We start from the raw sequence: 17,992 nt of genomic DNA on the forward strand, positions 1-17,992 counted from the left end.
ATCAATTTAGGGACACACCTTTTTCTCTTTTCTTTCTCTGATTCTCAATGTAATATATTTATATTTATAATATTAATTATAATTTTAAGTTTAATAATAATAATTTTGTTATTGTAACAAATGATTTACGAGTTTTAAGTCAGAACTCTGTCCGGGTAACGCTACGCTATAAATCACCACTGTAAGCTATGTCTTTCCTTTTTAATTTAATGTCTCGTAACTAAGTTATTATTATGCTTATTTAAAATGAAGTACTCGTGATGTTGGGCTAAAATATTAAGACGGGGTTATTGAACTTTGTACCATAATTAAGGTTTGGGCAAAAGACCGACACTTGTAGAAATTGGACCATGGACAATTAATAGATGGGGGGTATTGTCTAATTGAGTGACAACTCATTGGAGTCTGTCGAACCTATCTTCAAATTAATTATCCTAATAATTAATAATGATTATGGTTGTCCTATTTAGTGACGTTCATATGGAATCTATTATAATCATTTAATTAATTATTCGGGTTGGGTAATTGATTATTCAAACTGATCAAGTGGGTAAATTAATATTCATATCTAATCAAAACAGGGGTAGATTACATACAGTGATAACTGGTGTAATTGTTGACAGAAGTGATAACTGCGTCACAGTTTAAATCCTTAATTAGTTGGAATATTTGACTTCGGGTATAAGGGTAATTTGACGAGGATACTCGTACTTTATATTTATGACCGATGGACTATTATGGACAAAAACCAGATAGACGTATCAAATAAACCAGGACAAAGGACAATTAACCCATGGTAATAAATTAAAATCAACACGTCAAACATCATGATTACGGAAGTTTAAATAAGCATAATTCTTTTATTATATTTCTCATCGTATCTTTATTTACTGTCATTTTATTACTCGCAATTTTATTTACTGTCATTTTATTTATTGTCATTATTTTACGCACTTTAATTATCGTCATTTATCTTTACGCTTAAAATCGACAAACCGGTCATTAAACGGTAAAACCCCCCTTTTATAATAATATTACTACTTATATAATTATATATATTTTGTATAAATATAGTTAAAAATATAGTAAGTTTCACCAGCTCCCTGTGGAACGAACCGGACTTACTAAAAACTACACTACTTTACGATTAGGTACACTGCCTATAGTGTTGTAGCAAGGTTTAGGTATATCCCATCCGTAAATTAATAAAACTTGTGTCATATTTTGTAGTATTTCCTAGTAAAAATAATACTATTTCGTACCCTCACGCTACATCATCAACGATGTACGAACAGTAAATTACAGTACGTGAATTAAACTGAATAGAATTTGGATTTATATTTAAATTACTGAATGGTAATAAGCAAAAATAACAATTTGCAATATTTAAATGGGATTGTTTGCTTAAATGTATTGCATCTAGATCCATGGATTGTTTTAAGACTAAGTCCGATTAAAATGTTTTTATATATAACTTTATGTTTTCTTTCGAATTTATAAAGTCTTAACTAAATTAAATCTAACTTTCATTGGATTTTATTTTAGATAGTTAACTATACCCCGATTATTTAAATTACGACCTAGCCTAGTTTTGACTTTCGCCAAAACTTAAATCATAACGGTTTTCCTTTTTACAATTTAACGATTATATAAACTATAATATTACCCAAATCACCGAATCATATTTTTAAATTGGCGTCAATAATTTATCCATAAGTTCTTCTAAACCACATTTAGTGTTAAAGCATAATCTATATCAATAAAAAATAACTTTCGTTATTTATATTTAATAAATTAAGTGATAAGGATTAAATATCTAATTATATAACAATGGTTCTTTTGGCTAGACACAATATTAAAAATATTCAAGTTACATTTAATTTTTATAAATGATAACAATCCATTTCAGTATGGCTCTACATCTAAACAAACACTATAGGTATTTAGCTTCTCATTATAATGGGATGAGGACAAAGGCATAAATATATAAACATAAACACAATAATAAAAATGATAATAATAATTTTAATAGAACAAACTTAGAAAAATCTTCACTCTCATTCACGTCAAATGGTAGAAATTGCAAATGATAACACCCTTGCACTCGAACAATAATACCCTTAATCACGAACAATATCACCCTTAATATTGAAACTATCCTAGATAAACTTGAAAATAATATGGAACAGAAGTAAAATAAAATTAAGTGATATGATAAATGGAATTGGGAAAAATCTTTCGTACACTTAAACGAGTTTGAAGTATATGTATGTAATGTAGTCTAACTCTTTTTCTCATCACAAGTACATCTTATCTTAACCTTCTATAAAGCGAGTGATTATATCTAAAGTGTCAACTGATTAGTGCTTTACTAATTACACTGCACACATGTTAATTACATATTAAATCTTCACTAAAATACTTAATTCTAAATAATTACACCTGGATATTGAAATGTCCCGTTCTTATTGATTAAAAACGTTCCATATTAATTGATTTCGTTGCGAGGTTTTGACCTCTATATGAAACGTTTTTCAAAGACTGCATTCATTTTTAAAACAAACCATAACCTTTATTTCATAAATAAAGGTTTAAAAAGCTTTACGTAGATTATCAAATAATGATAATCTAAAATATCCTGTTTACACACGACCATTACATAATGGTTTACAATACAAATATGTTACAACAAAATAAGTTTCTTGAATGCTGTTTTTACACAATATCATACAAGCATGGACTCCAAATCTCGTCCTTATTTAAGTATACGACAGCGGAAGCTCTTAATAATCACCTGAGAATAAACATGCTTAAAACGTCAACAAAAAATGTTGGTGAGTTATAGGTTTAACCTATATATATCAAATCATAATAATAGACCACAAGATTTCATATTTCAATACACATCCCATACATAGAGATAAAAATCATTCATATGGTGAACACCTGGTAACCGACATTAACAAGATGCATATTTAAGAATATCCCCATCATTCCGGGACACCCTTCGGATATGATATAAATTTCGAAGTACTAAAGCATCCGATACTTTGGATAGGGTTTATTAGGCCCAATAGATCTATCTTTAGGATTCGCGTCAATTAGGGTGTCTGTTCCCTAATTCTTAGATTACCAGACTTAATAAAAAGGGGCATATTCGATTTCGATAATTCAACCATAGAATGTAGTTTCACGTACTTGTGTCTATTTTGTAAATCATTTATAAAACCTGCATGTATTCTCATCCCAAAAATATTATATTTTAAAAGTGGGACTATAACTCACTTTCACAGATTTTTACTTCGTCGAGAAGTAAGACTTGGCCACTGTTGATTCACGAACCTATAACAATATATACATATATATTAAAGTATATTCAAAATATATTTACAAACACTTTTAATATATTTTGATGTTTTAAGTTTATTAAGTCAGCTGTCCTCGTTAGTAACCTACAACTAGTTGTCCACAGTTAGATGTACAGAAATAAATCGATAAATATTATCTTGAATCAATCCACGACCCAGTGTATACGTATCTCAGTATTGATCACAACTCAAACTATATATATTTTGGAATCAACCTCAACCCTGTATAGCTAACTCCAACATTCACATATAGAGTGTCTATGGTTGTTCCGAAATATATATAGATGTGTCGACATGATAGGTCGAAACATTGTATACGTGTCTATGGTATCTCAAGATTACATAATATACAATACAAGTTGATTAAGTTATGGTTGGAATAGATTTGTTACCAATTTTCACGTAGCTAAAATGAGAAAAATTATCCAATCTTGTTTTACCCATAACTTCTTCATTTTAAATCCGTTTTGAGTGAATCAAATTGCTATGGTTTCATATTGAACTCTATTTTATGAATCTAAACATAAAAAGTATAGGTTTATAGTCGGAAAAATAAGTTACAAGTCATTTTTGTAAAGGTAGTCATTTCAGTCGAAAGAACGACGTCTAGATGACCATTTTAGAAAACATACTTTCACTTTGAGTTTAACCATAATTTTTGGATATAGTTTCATGTTCATAATAAAAATCATTTTCTCAGAATAACAACTTTTAAATCAAAGTTTATCATAGTTTTTAATTAACTAACCCAAAACAGCCCGCGGTGTTACTACGACGGCGTAAATCCGGTTTTACGGTGTTTTTCGTGTTTTCAGGTTTTAAATCATTAAGTTAGCATATCATATAGATATAGAACATGTGTTTAGTTAATTTTAAAAGTCAAGTTAGAAGGATTAGCTTTTGTTTGCGAACAAGTTTAGAATTAACTAAACTATGTTCTAGTGATTACGAGTTTAAACCTTCGAATAAGATAGTTTTATATATATGAATCGAATGATGTTATGAACATCATTACTACCTCAAGTTTAGTAGGTAAACCTACTGAAAGTGACAAGAAATGATCTAGCTTCAAAGGATCTTGGATGGCTTGAAAGTTCTTGAAGTAGGATCATGACACAAAAACAAGTTCAAGTAAGATTTTTACTCGAATTAAGATAGTTTATAGTTATAGAAATTGAATCAAAGTTTGAATATGAATATTACCTTGAATAAGAAAGATAACCTACTGTATATAACAAAGGTTTCTTGATCTTAGATGATTACTTGGAATGGATTAGAAAGCTTGGAAGTAAATTAGTAAACTTGAAGGGATTTTTTAAGTGTTCTTGAAGTGTTCTTCCTATGATGATTATAGCTTGATTCTTGAAGTGATTTTTGATGAAGATGATGATTAACTACTGGAAAAATACGTTCATAATAGTGTGTGTGTGTTGAGAGAGAATTAGAAAGAGAATTGGAAGTGAAATGGAGTGAATGATGAGTGGTAATTGGTGAGTGGTGAGTGGGGTTAAAAGGAGTTCTAGTTAGTTGACTAGCTCATGGTAGAAGTTAAAATTGATTATTCATACATGACATAATCAAGAGTGGAATCCCATGCTAGTTCCTATTGGTATATACCCATAGTAAGTACGTTTTGAAGCTGTGTATAATACGGGTAAAAATACGTCTAGAATTCTTGATGAAAGAAAAGAATGGGAAAGTAACTGTAACCATTTTCGTTAAGTATGAGTGTTTTGATATATGTCTTGAAGTCTTCCAAAAGTATTTTAATACATCTAAATACACTACATGTATATACATTTTAACTGAGTCGTTAAGTCATCGTTAGTCGTTACATGTAAGTGTTGTTTTGAAACCTTTAAGTTAACGATCTCAATTAATGTTGTTAACCCATTGTTTATTATATCTAATGAGATGTTAAATTATTATATTATCATGATATTATGATATATTAATATATCTTAATATGATATATATACATTTAAATGTCGTTACAACGATAATCGTTACATATATGTCTCGTTTCGAAATCCTTAAGTTAGTAGTCTTGTTTATATGTATATAACTCATTGTTAATATACTTATGGAGATACTTACTTATCATAATCTCATGTTAACCATATGTATATCCATATATATATCGTCATGTCATTTTTACAAGTTTTAACGTTCGTGAATCGCCGGTCAACTTGGGTGGTCAATTGTGTATATGAAACATATTTCAATTAATCAAGTCTTAACAAGTTTGATTGCTTAACATGTTGGAAACATTTAATCATGTAAATATCAATCTCAATTAATATATATAAACATGGAAAAGTTCGGGTCACTACAGTACCTACCCGTTAAATAAATTTCGTCCCGAAATTTTAAGCTGTTGAAGGTGTTGACGAATCTTCTGGAAATAGATGCGGGTATTTCTTCTTCATCTGATCTTCATGCTCCCAGGTGAACTCGGGTCCTCTACGAGCATTCCATCAAACCTTAACAATTGGTATCTTGTTTTGCTTAAGTCTTTTAACCTCACGATCCATTATTTCGACGGGTTCTTCGATGAATTGAAGTTTTTCGTTGATTTGGATTTCATCTAACGAAATAGTGAGATCTTCTTTAGCAAAACATTTTTTCAAATTCGAGAAGTGGAAAGTGTTATGTACAGCCGCGAGTTGTTGAGGTAACTCAAGTCGGTAAGCTACTGGTCCGACACGATCAATAATCTTGAATGGTCCAATATACCTTGGATTTAATTTTCCTCGTTTACCAAATCGAACAACGCCTTTCCAAGGTGCAACTTTAAGCATGACCATCTCTCTAATTTCAAATTCTATATCTTTTCGTTTAATGTCAGCGTAGCTCTTTTGTCGACTTTGGGCGGTTTTCAACCGTTGTTGAATTTGGATGATCTTCTCGGTAGTTTCTTGTATAATCTCCGGACCCGTAATCTGTCTATCCCCCACTTCACTCCAACAAATCGGAGACCTGCACTTTCTACCATAAAGTGCTTCAAACGGCGCCATCTCGATGCTTGAATGGTAGCTGTTGTTGTAGGAAAATTCTGCTAACGGTAGATGTCGATCCCAACTGTTTCCGAAATCAATAACACATGCTCGTAGCATGTCTTCAAGCGTTTGTATCGTCCTTTCGCTCTGCCCATCAGTTTGTGGATGATAGGCAGTACTCATGTCTAGACGAGTTCCTAGTGCTTGCTGTAATGTCTGCCAGAATCTTGAAATAAATCTGCCATCCCTATCAGAGATAATAGAGATTGGTATTCCATGTCTGGAGACGACTTCCTTCAAATACAGTCGTGCTAACTTTTCCATCTTGTCATCTTCTCTTATTGGCAGGAAGTGTGCTGATTTGGTGAGACGATCAACTATTACCCAAATAGTATCAAAACCACTTGCAGTCCTTGGCAATTTAGTGATGAAATCAATGGTAATGTTTTCCCATTTCCATTCTGGGATTTCAGGTTATTGAAGTAGACCTGATGGTTTCTGATGCTCAGCTTTGACCTTAGAACACGTCAAACATTCTCCTACGTATTTAGCAACATCGGCTTTCATACCTGGCCACCAAAAATGTTTCTTGAGATCCTTGTACATCTTCCCCGTTCCAGGATGTATTGAGTATTTGGTTTTATGAGCTTCTCTAAGTACCATTTCTCTCATATCTCCAAATTTTGGTACCCAAATCCTTTCAGCCCTATACCGGGTTCCGTCTTCCCGAATATTAAGATGCTGCTCCGATCCTTTGGGTATTTCATCCTTTAAATTTCCTTCTTTTAAAACTCCTTGTTGCGCCTCCTTTATTTGAGTAGTAAGGTTATTATGAATCATTATATTCATAGATTTTACTCGAATGGGTTCTCTGTCCTTCCTGCTCAAGGCATCGGCTACCACATTTGCCTTCCCCGGGTGGTAACGAATCTCAAAGTCGTAATCATTCATCAATTCAATCCACCTACGCTGCCTCATATTCAGTTGTTTCTGATTAAATATGTGTTGAAGACTTTTGTGGTCGGTATGTATAATACTTTTGACCCCATATAAGTAGTGCCTCCAAGTCTTTAATGCAAAAACAACCGCGCCTAATTCCAAATCATGCGTCGTATAATTTTGCTCGTGAATCTTCAATTGTCTAGACGTATAAGCAATCACCTTCGTTCGTTGCATTAATACACAACCGAGACCTTGCTTTGATGCGTCACAATAAATTACAAAATCACCATTTCCTTCAGGCAATGACAATATAGGTGCCGTAATTAGCTTTTTCTTCAATAACTGAAACGCTTTCTCTTGTTCATCCTTCCATTCAAATTTCTTCCCTTTATGCGTTAATGCAGTCAAGGGTTTTGCTATTCTGGAAAAGTCTTGGATGAACCTTCTGTAGTAACCAGCTAGTCCTAAAAACTGGCGTATGTGTTTCGGAGTTTTCGGGGTTTCCCACTTTTCAACAGTTTCTATCTTTGCCGGATCCACCTTAATACCTTCTTTGTTCATTATGTGACCGAGGAATTGAACTTCTTCCAACCAAAATGCACACTTTGAAAACTTAGCGTACAATTCTTCCTTCCTCAATACTTCTAACACTTTTCTCAAATGTTCACCGTGTTCTTGGTCATTCTTTGAGTAAATAAGTATGTCATCAATGAAAACAATGACAAACTTGTCAAGGTATGGTCCACACACTCGGTTCATAAGGTCCATGAACACAGCTGGTGCATTAGTTAAACCAAACGGCATGACCATAAACTCGTAATGACCGTAACGTGTTCTGAAAGCAGTCTTTGGAATATCATCTTCCTTCACCCGCATTTGATGATACCCGGAACGTAAGTCAATCTTTGAATAAACAGACGAGCCTTGTAGTTGATGAAATAAGTCGTCAATTCTCGGTAGTGGGTAGCGGTTCTTGATGGTAAGTTTGTTCAACTCTCGGTAGTCGATACACAACCTGAATGTACCATCTTTCTTCTTGACAAACAAAACAGGAGCTCCCCACGGTGATGTGCTTGGTCGAATGAAACCATGCTCTAAAAGTTCTTGTAATTGGCTTTGCAGTTCTTTCATCTCGCTGGGTGCGAGTCTGTAAGGAGCACGAGCTATTGATGCAGCTCCTGGTACAAGATCTATTTGAAATTCAACGGATCGATGTGGGGGTAATCCCGGTAATTCTTTCGAAAATACATCGGGAAATTCTTTTGCGACGGGAACATCATTGATGCTCTTTTCTTCAGTTTGTACTTTCTCGACGTGTGCTAGAACAGCATAGCAACCTTTTCTTATTAGTTTTTGTGCCTTCAAATTACTAATAAGATGTAGCTTCGTGTTGCCCTTTTCTCCGTACACCATTAAGGGTTTTCCTTTTTCTCGTATAATGCGAATTGCATTTTTGTAACAAACGATCTCTGCTTTCACTTCTTTCAACCAGTCCATACCGATTATCACATCAAAACTCCCTAACTCTACTGGTATCAAGTCAATCTTAAATGTTTCGCTAACCAGTTTAATTTCTCGATTCCGACATATATTATCTGCTGAAATTAATTTACCATTTGCTAATTCGAGTAAAAATTTACTATCCAAAGGCGTCAATGGACAACTTAATTTAGCACAAAAATCTCTACTCATATAGCTTCTATCCGCACCCAAATCAAATAAAACGTAAGCAGATTTATTGTCAATAAGAAACGTACCCGTAACAAGCTCCGGGTCTTCCTGTGCCTCTGCCGCATTAATATTGAAAACTCTTCCGCGGCCTTGTCCATTCGTGTTCTCCTGGTTCGGGCAATTTCTAATAATGTGGCCCGGTTTTCCACATTTATAACAAACTACATTGGCATAACTTGCTCCGACACTACTTGCTCCGCCATTACTCGTTCCGACACCATTTGTTCCTTTCGTTCTATTAACCCCTGGTCCGTAGACCTCACACTTTGCCGCGCTATGACCATTTCTTTTACACTTGTTGCAAAATTTGGTGCAGAACCCCGAGTGATACTTTTCACACCTTTGGCATAGCTGCTTCTGATTGTTGTTGTTGTTGTTGTTGACGTTATTATTGTTGTTGGGATGATTGTTGTAGTTGCTGTTGTTGTTGTTGTTGTTGTTATTGTTGTTGTTGTTGTTGGGCCGTTTGTTGTAGTTGTGATTGATGTTGCGATTGTTGGGATAATTGTTGCGATTATTGTTGTAATTGCTGTTATTGTTGTATTGGTGATTCTTATCACCGTTTTCCTCCCACTTTCTTTTGACTTGCTTCACATTGGCCTCTTCAGCAGTCTGTTCTTTAATTCTTTCTTCAATCTGGTTCACTAGTTTGTGAGCCATTCTACATGCCTGTTGTATGGAGGCGGGCTCGTGTGAACTTATATCTTCTTGGATTCTTTCCGGTAATCCTTTCACAAACGCGTCGATCTTCTCTTCCTCATCTTCGAATGCTCTCGGACACAATAGGCACAATTCTGTGAATCGTCTTTCATACGTGGTAATATCAAATCCTTGGGTTCGTAACCCTCTAAGTTCTGTCTTGAGCTTATTGACCTCGGTTCTGGGACTGTACTTCTCGTTCATCAAGTGCTTGAATGCTGACCACGGTAGTGCGTACGCATCGTCTTGTCCCACTTGCTCTAGATAGGTATTCCACCATGTTAACGCAGAACCTGTGAAGGTATGCATAGCGTACTTTACTTTGTCCTCTTCAGTACACTTACTTATGGCAAACACCGATTCGACCTTCTCGGTCCACCGTTTCAATCCGATCGGTCCTTTGGTTCCATCAAATTCCAAAGGTTTGCAGGCAGTGAATTCTTTGTAGGTGCATCCTACACGATTTCCTGTACTGCTAGATCCAAGGTTATTGTTGGTATGTAGCGCAGCCTGTACTGCGGCTATATTTGAAGCTAGAAAAGTACGGAATTCCTCTTCATTCATATTCATGGTGTGTCGAGTAGTCGGTGCCATTTCCTTCAAAATAGTCAAATGGAACAAGTTAAGCATACAGAATATTAAGAGTAGTTAATAGTATTTCGTAGCATAATATGAACTCATTTATAAAAGCTTTTTCTTCATATTAGCGTTTTATAAGTTTAAATTCGGGTAGTACCTACCCGTTAAGTTCATACTTAGTAGCTAATATACAATTCAACTACTACAATTCTATATGAAAAACTGATTATAATAATATTTCGCGTTCAAACTTTTACACAATATTTTACAAACTTACAATACCGCTTATTTTACATATAGCATGAAATATAGCACACAATAAATTTGATACAAGATGGTTGTGAAGATAATTCTAGCTAGTACACAAGTCGTTCAGCAAAGGCAATAAAGACACGTAATTCATACGTCCAGAAACAAGTCATGCATTCTGGTTTTACTAGGATTACTTCCCATCCTTGGTCTTGTGGAACATAACCGTTATGGCCGTTGATAAGACAGCGTGTTGTAACGTTGTCAAAGGGACGAGGGTTACGTAATGTCCAACAGTCCCGTAACAATCTAAAAACCTCATTTCTTACCCCAATTACCGACTCCGTCACTTGTGGGAACGTTTTGTTTAATAGTTGTAGGCCGATGTTCTTGTTCTCACTTTGGTGAGAAGCGAACATTACTAATCCGTAAGCATAACATGCTTCTTTATGTTGCATGTTAGCCGCTTTTTCTAAATCACAAAGTCCAATATTCGGATATATTGAGTCAAAATAATTTCTTAACCCATTGCGTAAAATAGCATTTGGGTTCCCCGCAATATATGCGTCAAAGTAAACACATCGTAACTTATGGATTTCCCAATGTGATATCCCCCATCTTTCGAACGAAAGCCTTTTATAAACCAAGGCATTCTTGGAACGTTCTTCGAATGTCTTACAAACTGATCTCGCCTTAAATAGTTGTGCCGAAGAATTCTGACCGACTCTAGACAAGATTTCATCAATCATGTCTCCGGGTAGGTCTCTTAAAATATTGGGTTGTCTATCCATTTTGTGTTTTTATACTGTAAAATAGACAAGAGTTAGATTCATAAAAAAAAAATACTTATTAATACAAGCAATTTTTACATATATCATAAAGCATAAGCACACTATATTACATATATTACACCACACGAATACAACTATCTTATTCCGACTCGCTTGTTTCTTCTTCTTCGGTTTTGGTTCGTTTTTCCAAGTTTCTAGGGATATATGATGTTCCCCTAATACGAGCCGTCATTTTCCACATTGGTTTAGAAAAACCTGGTGGTTTAGAGGTTCCCGGGTCATTGTTACAACTTAAGGACTTCGGGGGTTGACGATACATATAAAGTTCATCGGGGTTTGAATTAGATTTCTCTATTTTTATGCCCTTTCCCTTATTATTTTCTTTTGCCTTTTTAAATTCAGTTGGGGTAATTTCTATAACATCATCGGAATTCTCGTCAGAATTCGATTCATCGGAGAATTGGTAATCCTCCCAATATTTTGCTTCCTTAGCGGAAACACCATTGACCATAATTAACCTTGGTCGGTTGGTTGAGGATTTTCTTTTACTTAACCGTTTTATTATTTCTCCCACCGGTTCTATTTCTTCATCCGGTTCCGATTCTTCTTCCGGTTCCGATTCTTCTTCTGGTTCCTCTTCGGGAACTTGTGAATCAGTCCACGAATCATTCCAATTTACATTTGACTCTTCATTATTATTAGGTGAGTCAATGGGACTTGTTCTAGAGGTAGACATCTATCACATAATATCAAACGCGTTAAGAGATTAATATATCACATAATATTCACATGTTAAAAATATATAGTTTCCAACAAAATTTGTTAAACAATCATTTTTTAAGTAAACACGGTCAAAGTCCAGACTCACTAATGCATCCTAACAAACTCGATAAGACACACTAATGCAGAATTCTGGTTCTCTAAGACCAACGCTCGGATACCAACTGAAATGTCCCGTTCTTATTGATTAAAAACGTTCCATATTAATTGATTTCGTTGCGAGGTTTTGACCTATATATGAGACGTTTTTCAAAGACTGCATTCATTTTTAAAACAAACCATAACCTTTATTTCATAAATAAAGGTTTAAAAAGCTTTACGTAGATTATCAAATAATGATAATCTAAAATATCCTGTTTACACACGACCATTACATAATGGTTTACAATACAAATATGTTACAACAAAATAAGTTTCTTGAATGCAGTTTTTACACAATATCATACAAGCATGGACTCCAAATCTTGTCCTTATTTAAGTATGCGACAGCGGAAGCTCTTAATAATCACCTGAGAATAAACATGCTTAAAACGTCAACAAAAAATGTTGGTGAGTTATAGGTTTAACCTATATATATCAAATCATAATAATAGACCACAAGATTTCATATTTCAATACACATCCCATACATAGAGATAAAAATCATTCATATGGTGAACACCTGGTAACCGACATTAACAAGATGCATATTTAAGAATATCCCCATCATTCCGGGACACCCTTCGGATATGATATAAATTTCGAAGTACTAAAGCATCCGATACTTTGGATGGGGTTTGTTAGGCCCAATAGATCTATCTTTAGGATTCGCGTCAATTAGGGTGTCTGTTCCCTAATTCTTAGATTACCAGACTTAATAAAAAGCAGCATATTCGATTTCGATAATTCAACCATAGAATGTAGTTTCACGTACTTGTGTCTATTTTGTAAATCATTTATAAAACCTGCATGTATTCTCATCCCAAAAATATTAGATTTTAATAGTGGGACTATAACTCACTTTCACAGATTTTTACTTCGTCGAGAAGTAAGACTTGGCCACTGTTGATTCACGAACCTATAACAATATATACATATATATTAAAGTATGTTCAAAATATATTTACAACACTTTTAATATATTTAAAGATTTGAGTGTATTAAGTCAGATGTCCTCGTTAGTAACCTACAACTAGTTGTCCACAGTTAGATGTACAGAAATAAATCGATAAATATTATCTTGAATCAATCCACGACCCAGTGTATACGTATCTCAGTATTGATCACAACTCAAACTATATATATTTTGGAATCAACCTCAACCCTGTATAGCTAACTCCAACATTCACATATAGAGTGTCTATGGTTGTTCCGAAATATATATAGATGTGTCAACATGATAGGTCGAAACATTGTATACGTGTCTATGGTATCTCAAGATTACATAATATACAATACAAGTTGATTAAGTTATGGTTGGAATAGATTTGTTACCAATTTTCATGTAGCTAAAATGAGAAAAATTATCCAATCTTGTTTTACCCATAACTTCTTCATTTTAAATCCGTTTTGAGTGAATCAAATTGCTATGGTTTCATATTGAACTCTATTTTATGAATCTAAAAAGAAAAAGTATAGGTTTATAGTCAGAAAAATAAGTTACAAGTCGTTTTTGTAAAGGTAGTCATTTTAGTCGAAAGAACGATGTCTAGATGACCATTTTAGAAAACATACTTCCACTTTGAGTTTAACCATAATTTTTGGATATAGTTTCATGTTCATAATAAAAATCATTTTCTCAGAATAACAACTTTTAAATCAAAGTTTATCATAGATTTTAATTAACTAACCCAAAACAGCCCGCGGTGTTACTACGACGGCGTAAATCCGGTTTTACGGTGTTTTTCGTGTTTCCAGGTTTTAAATCATTAAGTTAGCATATCATATAGATATAGAACATGTATTTAGTTAATTTTAAAAGTCAAGTTAGAAGGATTAACTTTTGTTTGCGAACAAGTTTAGAATTAACTAAACTATGTTTTAGTGATTACGAGTTTAAACCTTCGAATAAGATAGTTTTATATATATGAATCGAATGATGTTATGAACATCATTACTACCTCAAGTTTAGTAGGTAAACCTACTGAAAGTGAGAAGAAATGATCTAGCTTCAAAGGATCTTGGATGGCTTGAAAGTTCTTGAAGTAGGATCATGACACAAAAACAAGTTCAAGTAAGATTTTTACTCGAATTAAGATAGTTTATAGTTATAGAAATTGAATCAAAGTTTGAATATGAATATTACCTTGAATAAGAAAGATAACCTACTGTATATAACAAAGGTTTCTTGATCTTAGATGATTACTTGGAATGGATTAGAAAGCTTGGAAGTAAATTAGTAAACTTGAAGGGATTTTTGAAGTGTTCTTGAAGTGTTCTTCCTATGATGATTATAGCTTGATTCTTGAAGTGATTTTTGATGAAGATGATGATTAACTACTGGAAAAATACGTTCATAATAGTGTGTGTGTGTTGAGAGAGAATTAGAAAGAGAATCGGAAGTGAAATGGAGTGAATGATGAGTGGTAATTGGTGAGTGGTGAGTGGGGTTAAAAGGAGTTCTAGTTAGTTGACTAACTCATGATAGAAGTTAAAATTGATTAGTCATACATGACATAATCAAGAGTGGAATCCCATGCTAGTTCCTATTGGTATATACCCATAGTAAGTACGTTTTGAAGCTGTGTATAATACGGGTAAAAATACGACTAGAATTCTTGATGAAAGAAAAGAATGGGAAAGTAACTGTAACCATTTTCGTTAAGTATGAGTGTTTTGATATATGTCTTGAAGTCTTCCAAAAGTATTTTAATACATCTAAATACACTACATGTATATACATTTTAACTGAGTCGTTAAGTCATCGTTAGTCATTACATGTAAGTGTTGTTTTGAAACCTTTAAGTTAACGATCTCAATTAATGTTGTTAACCCATTGTTTATTATATCTAATGAGATGTTAAATTATTATATTATCATGATATTATGATATATTAATATATCTTAATATGATATATATACATTTAAATGTCGTTACAACGATAATCGTTACATATATGTCTCGTTTCGAAATCCTTAAGTTAGTAGTCTTGTTTATATGTATATAACTCATTGTTAATATACTTACGGAGATACTTACTTATCATAATCTCATGTTAACCATATGTATATCCATATATATATCGTCATGTCGTTTTTACAAGTTTTAACGTTCGTGAATCGCTGGTCAACTTGGGTGGTCAATTGTCTATATGAAACATATTTCAATTAATCAAGTCTTAACAAGTTTGATTACTTAACATGTTGGAAACATTTAATCATGTAAATATCAATCTCAATTAATATATATAAACATGGAAAAGTTCGGGTCACTACAGATATCGAACTTCCAGGGTTAATACGAAACCTCCATTCAAATTAGGGTTTCAAATGGATCAAGAAATCTCAAATATTCATCCCCGTTGTTCAACCCGATTCCGACGATCAAAATCGTCCAATACTTGTGATTATTCCATCAGAACCTGTGAGAGATCATCACTACCTTCGTCAGGTACGTCCACCATCAACAACTAACTGATTGTAAGCTGTTAATCGGTATACGATTTGTTCTTCAGATTTGTGTATTACGATATTTCACGATAGGATTATCAGAATCAATCTTTGCATCAATACGATTTGTATCCCAGGTTTGTTAATTTTTTCACCAAATCCGTAAGTTCGTTCATCAACTACGATTTGTTGATCTTTGAATCAAATCTGAACATAATTTGTAAATCCGTTGAGTTCTTGCAATTTTGGCAACAGTTTGATAAGGCAAGATTGCCAATTTTTGGATCAAATTTGTTGATTTTCGTCTTATGGTTTTTATTTTTGATCATGAATAAATCATCCTTAATATTTCCGAATTTTTAATTGAATTTTTTTACCAACAAATAATAATATATGTCCTTTACATTCAAATACTCATCTATAAAGCGAGTGATTATATCTGACGTGTCAACTGATTAGTGCTTTACTAATTACACTGCACACATGTTAATTACATATTAAATCTTCACTAAAATACTTAATTCTAAATAATTACACCTGGATATCGAATTTCCAGGGTTAATACGAAACCTCCATTCAAATTAGGGTTTCAAATGGATCAAGAAATCTCAAATATTCGTCCCCGTTGTTCAACCCGATTTCGACGATCAAAATCGTCCAATACTTGTGATTATTCCATCAGAACCTGTGAGAGATCATCACTACCTTCGTCAGGTACGTCCACCATCAACAACTAACTGATTGTAAGCTGTTAATCGGTATACGATTTGTTCTTCAGATTTGTGTATTACGATATTTCACGATAGGATTATCGGAATCAATCTTTGCATTAATACGATTTGTATCCCAGGTTTGTTAATTTTTTCACCAAATCCGTAAGTTCGTTCATCAACTATGATTTGTTGATCTTTGAATCAAATATGAACATAATTTGTAAATCCGTTGAGTTCTTGCAATTTTGGCAACAGTTTGATAAGGCAAGTGTGCCAATTTTTGGATCAAATTTGTTGATTTTCGTCTTATGGTTTTTATTTTTGATCATGAATAAATCGTCCTTAATATTTCCAAATTTTTAATTGAATTTTTTTACCAACAAATAATAATATATGTCCTTTACATTCAAATACTCGTCTCCTGCATCGATAATTATTTTTTTTTCTTCGAAACAGTCGTCTTCATCAGTAAAAAGAACAAGCTTGCGGTGATTAATATACCCTAATATATTCAGACATGGTCTAAAAGTTATGTCATCCAAGTTTTGTCATTAAGATTTGATTAATGTTTATAGGTGCTCGTTGGACTTCGTTAGCATCGTTTACAGTTACGACGTTGTCAGGCAAATATGGACTTCATTCTCCAGTTTTTTTGTTCATATTGTTCGAATGTTTGATGACTGTTCATAACAAACAACGTTGCGTATCTGTTGTTGTGGGCTATGATTTATTTTTAATGTAGTTGTTGATAAGTACTTTTTTGGATTAAGCTGTTACAATTTCAACTTTATAACGTTAGCTATAATATTTAACATTGTAATAGTATAATGACACCTAGAATAAAAAGGAAGGTGTTGTCTGGTATTCGAAATGTGTCGTCTGAAGGTGTTAATAATAATCGCATCGATGCAAATGTGTCATCTGTGTCTTCAAGACTGACTGCTGTTAGAGATTTTTCTAGGTGCCGTAATCGTATGGAAGTGCCAGTTCTTAACCATCTTATGTTGATGGTTCGTTTGATGCTTCTGCTTCTTATCTACTTACTCCTCAGTTATATTTCGATAATGGAACCGATCCAGCCAATGATTCTACATCTAATGGTAATCTAAGTTTTCTATAACTTTTATGATGTTGTCTTTCTGTTTTCCTATTTGTTGTTTCTCATTCGTATTTGCTCATTTTATATTATGTTTATTTGTAGTAATAATAAAAGCTCATGCTGATGTACAACTCTCTGTAGGCTCGATGCTGAGATGTTGTTTTCCTTCGCATAATGATTTAAGAGTTTCAATTCTGAAGGTATACTTCTTCTGATATTTCTTAAATTGCTAGCATTGTTATATTTTGAATGTATGTCTATTATCATAATTATTTGTTATTACGTCTATTATCATAATTATTTGTTATTGTTATATTTAATTTCTGAGTATCTTTTGGTTCTTAGGCCAAGCAAGTGTTTCAATTTTTTATGAGGATTTAGGAGATATGGTAATACATGTACTAACTGTGATGTCAATTATTGGTTTTGAAGAATAGGTCAGATCATATTCTCG

At 33.3% G+C, this 17,992-nt stretch overlaps 1 long non-coding RNA gene across 1 annotated transcript in view; it reads left to right on the forward strand.

The window, feature by feature from the left end:
- The window catches only part of LOC139890518 (uncharacterized), a 32,031-nt gene extending 16,178 nt beyond the window's left edge, over positions 1 to 15,853 (forward strand). The window contains exon 3 of the long non-coding RNA XR_011773351.1: positions 15,570 to 15,853. This is a non-coding gene — a long non-coding RNA (uncharacterized lncRNA). The remainder of the gene's footprint in view (positions 1 to 15,569) is intronic.
- Positions 15,854 to 17,992: the final 2,139 nt, after the last annotated feature.

The sequence above is a fragment of the Rutidosis leptorrhynchoides genome, chromosome 2, assembly GCF_046630445.1.
Source record: "Rutidosis leptorrhynchoides isolate AG116_Rl617_1_P2 chromosome 2, CSIRO_AGI_Rlap_v1, whole genome shotgun sequence".
Classification (NCBI taxonomy): Eukaryota; Viridiplantae; Streptophyta; class Magnoliopsida; order Asterales; family Asteraceae; genus Rutidosis; species Rutidosis leptorrhynchoides.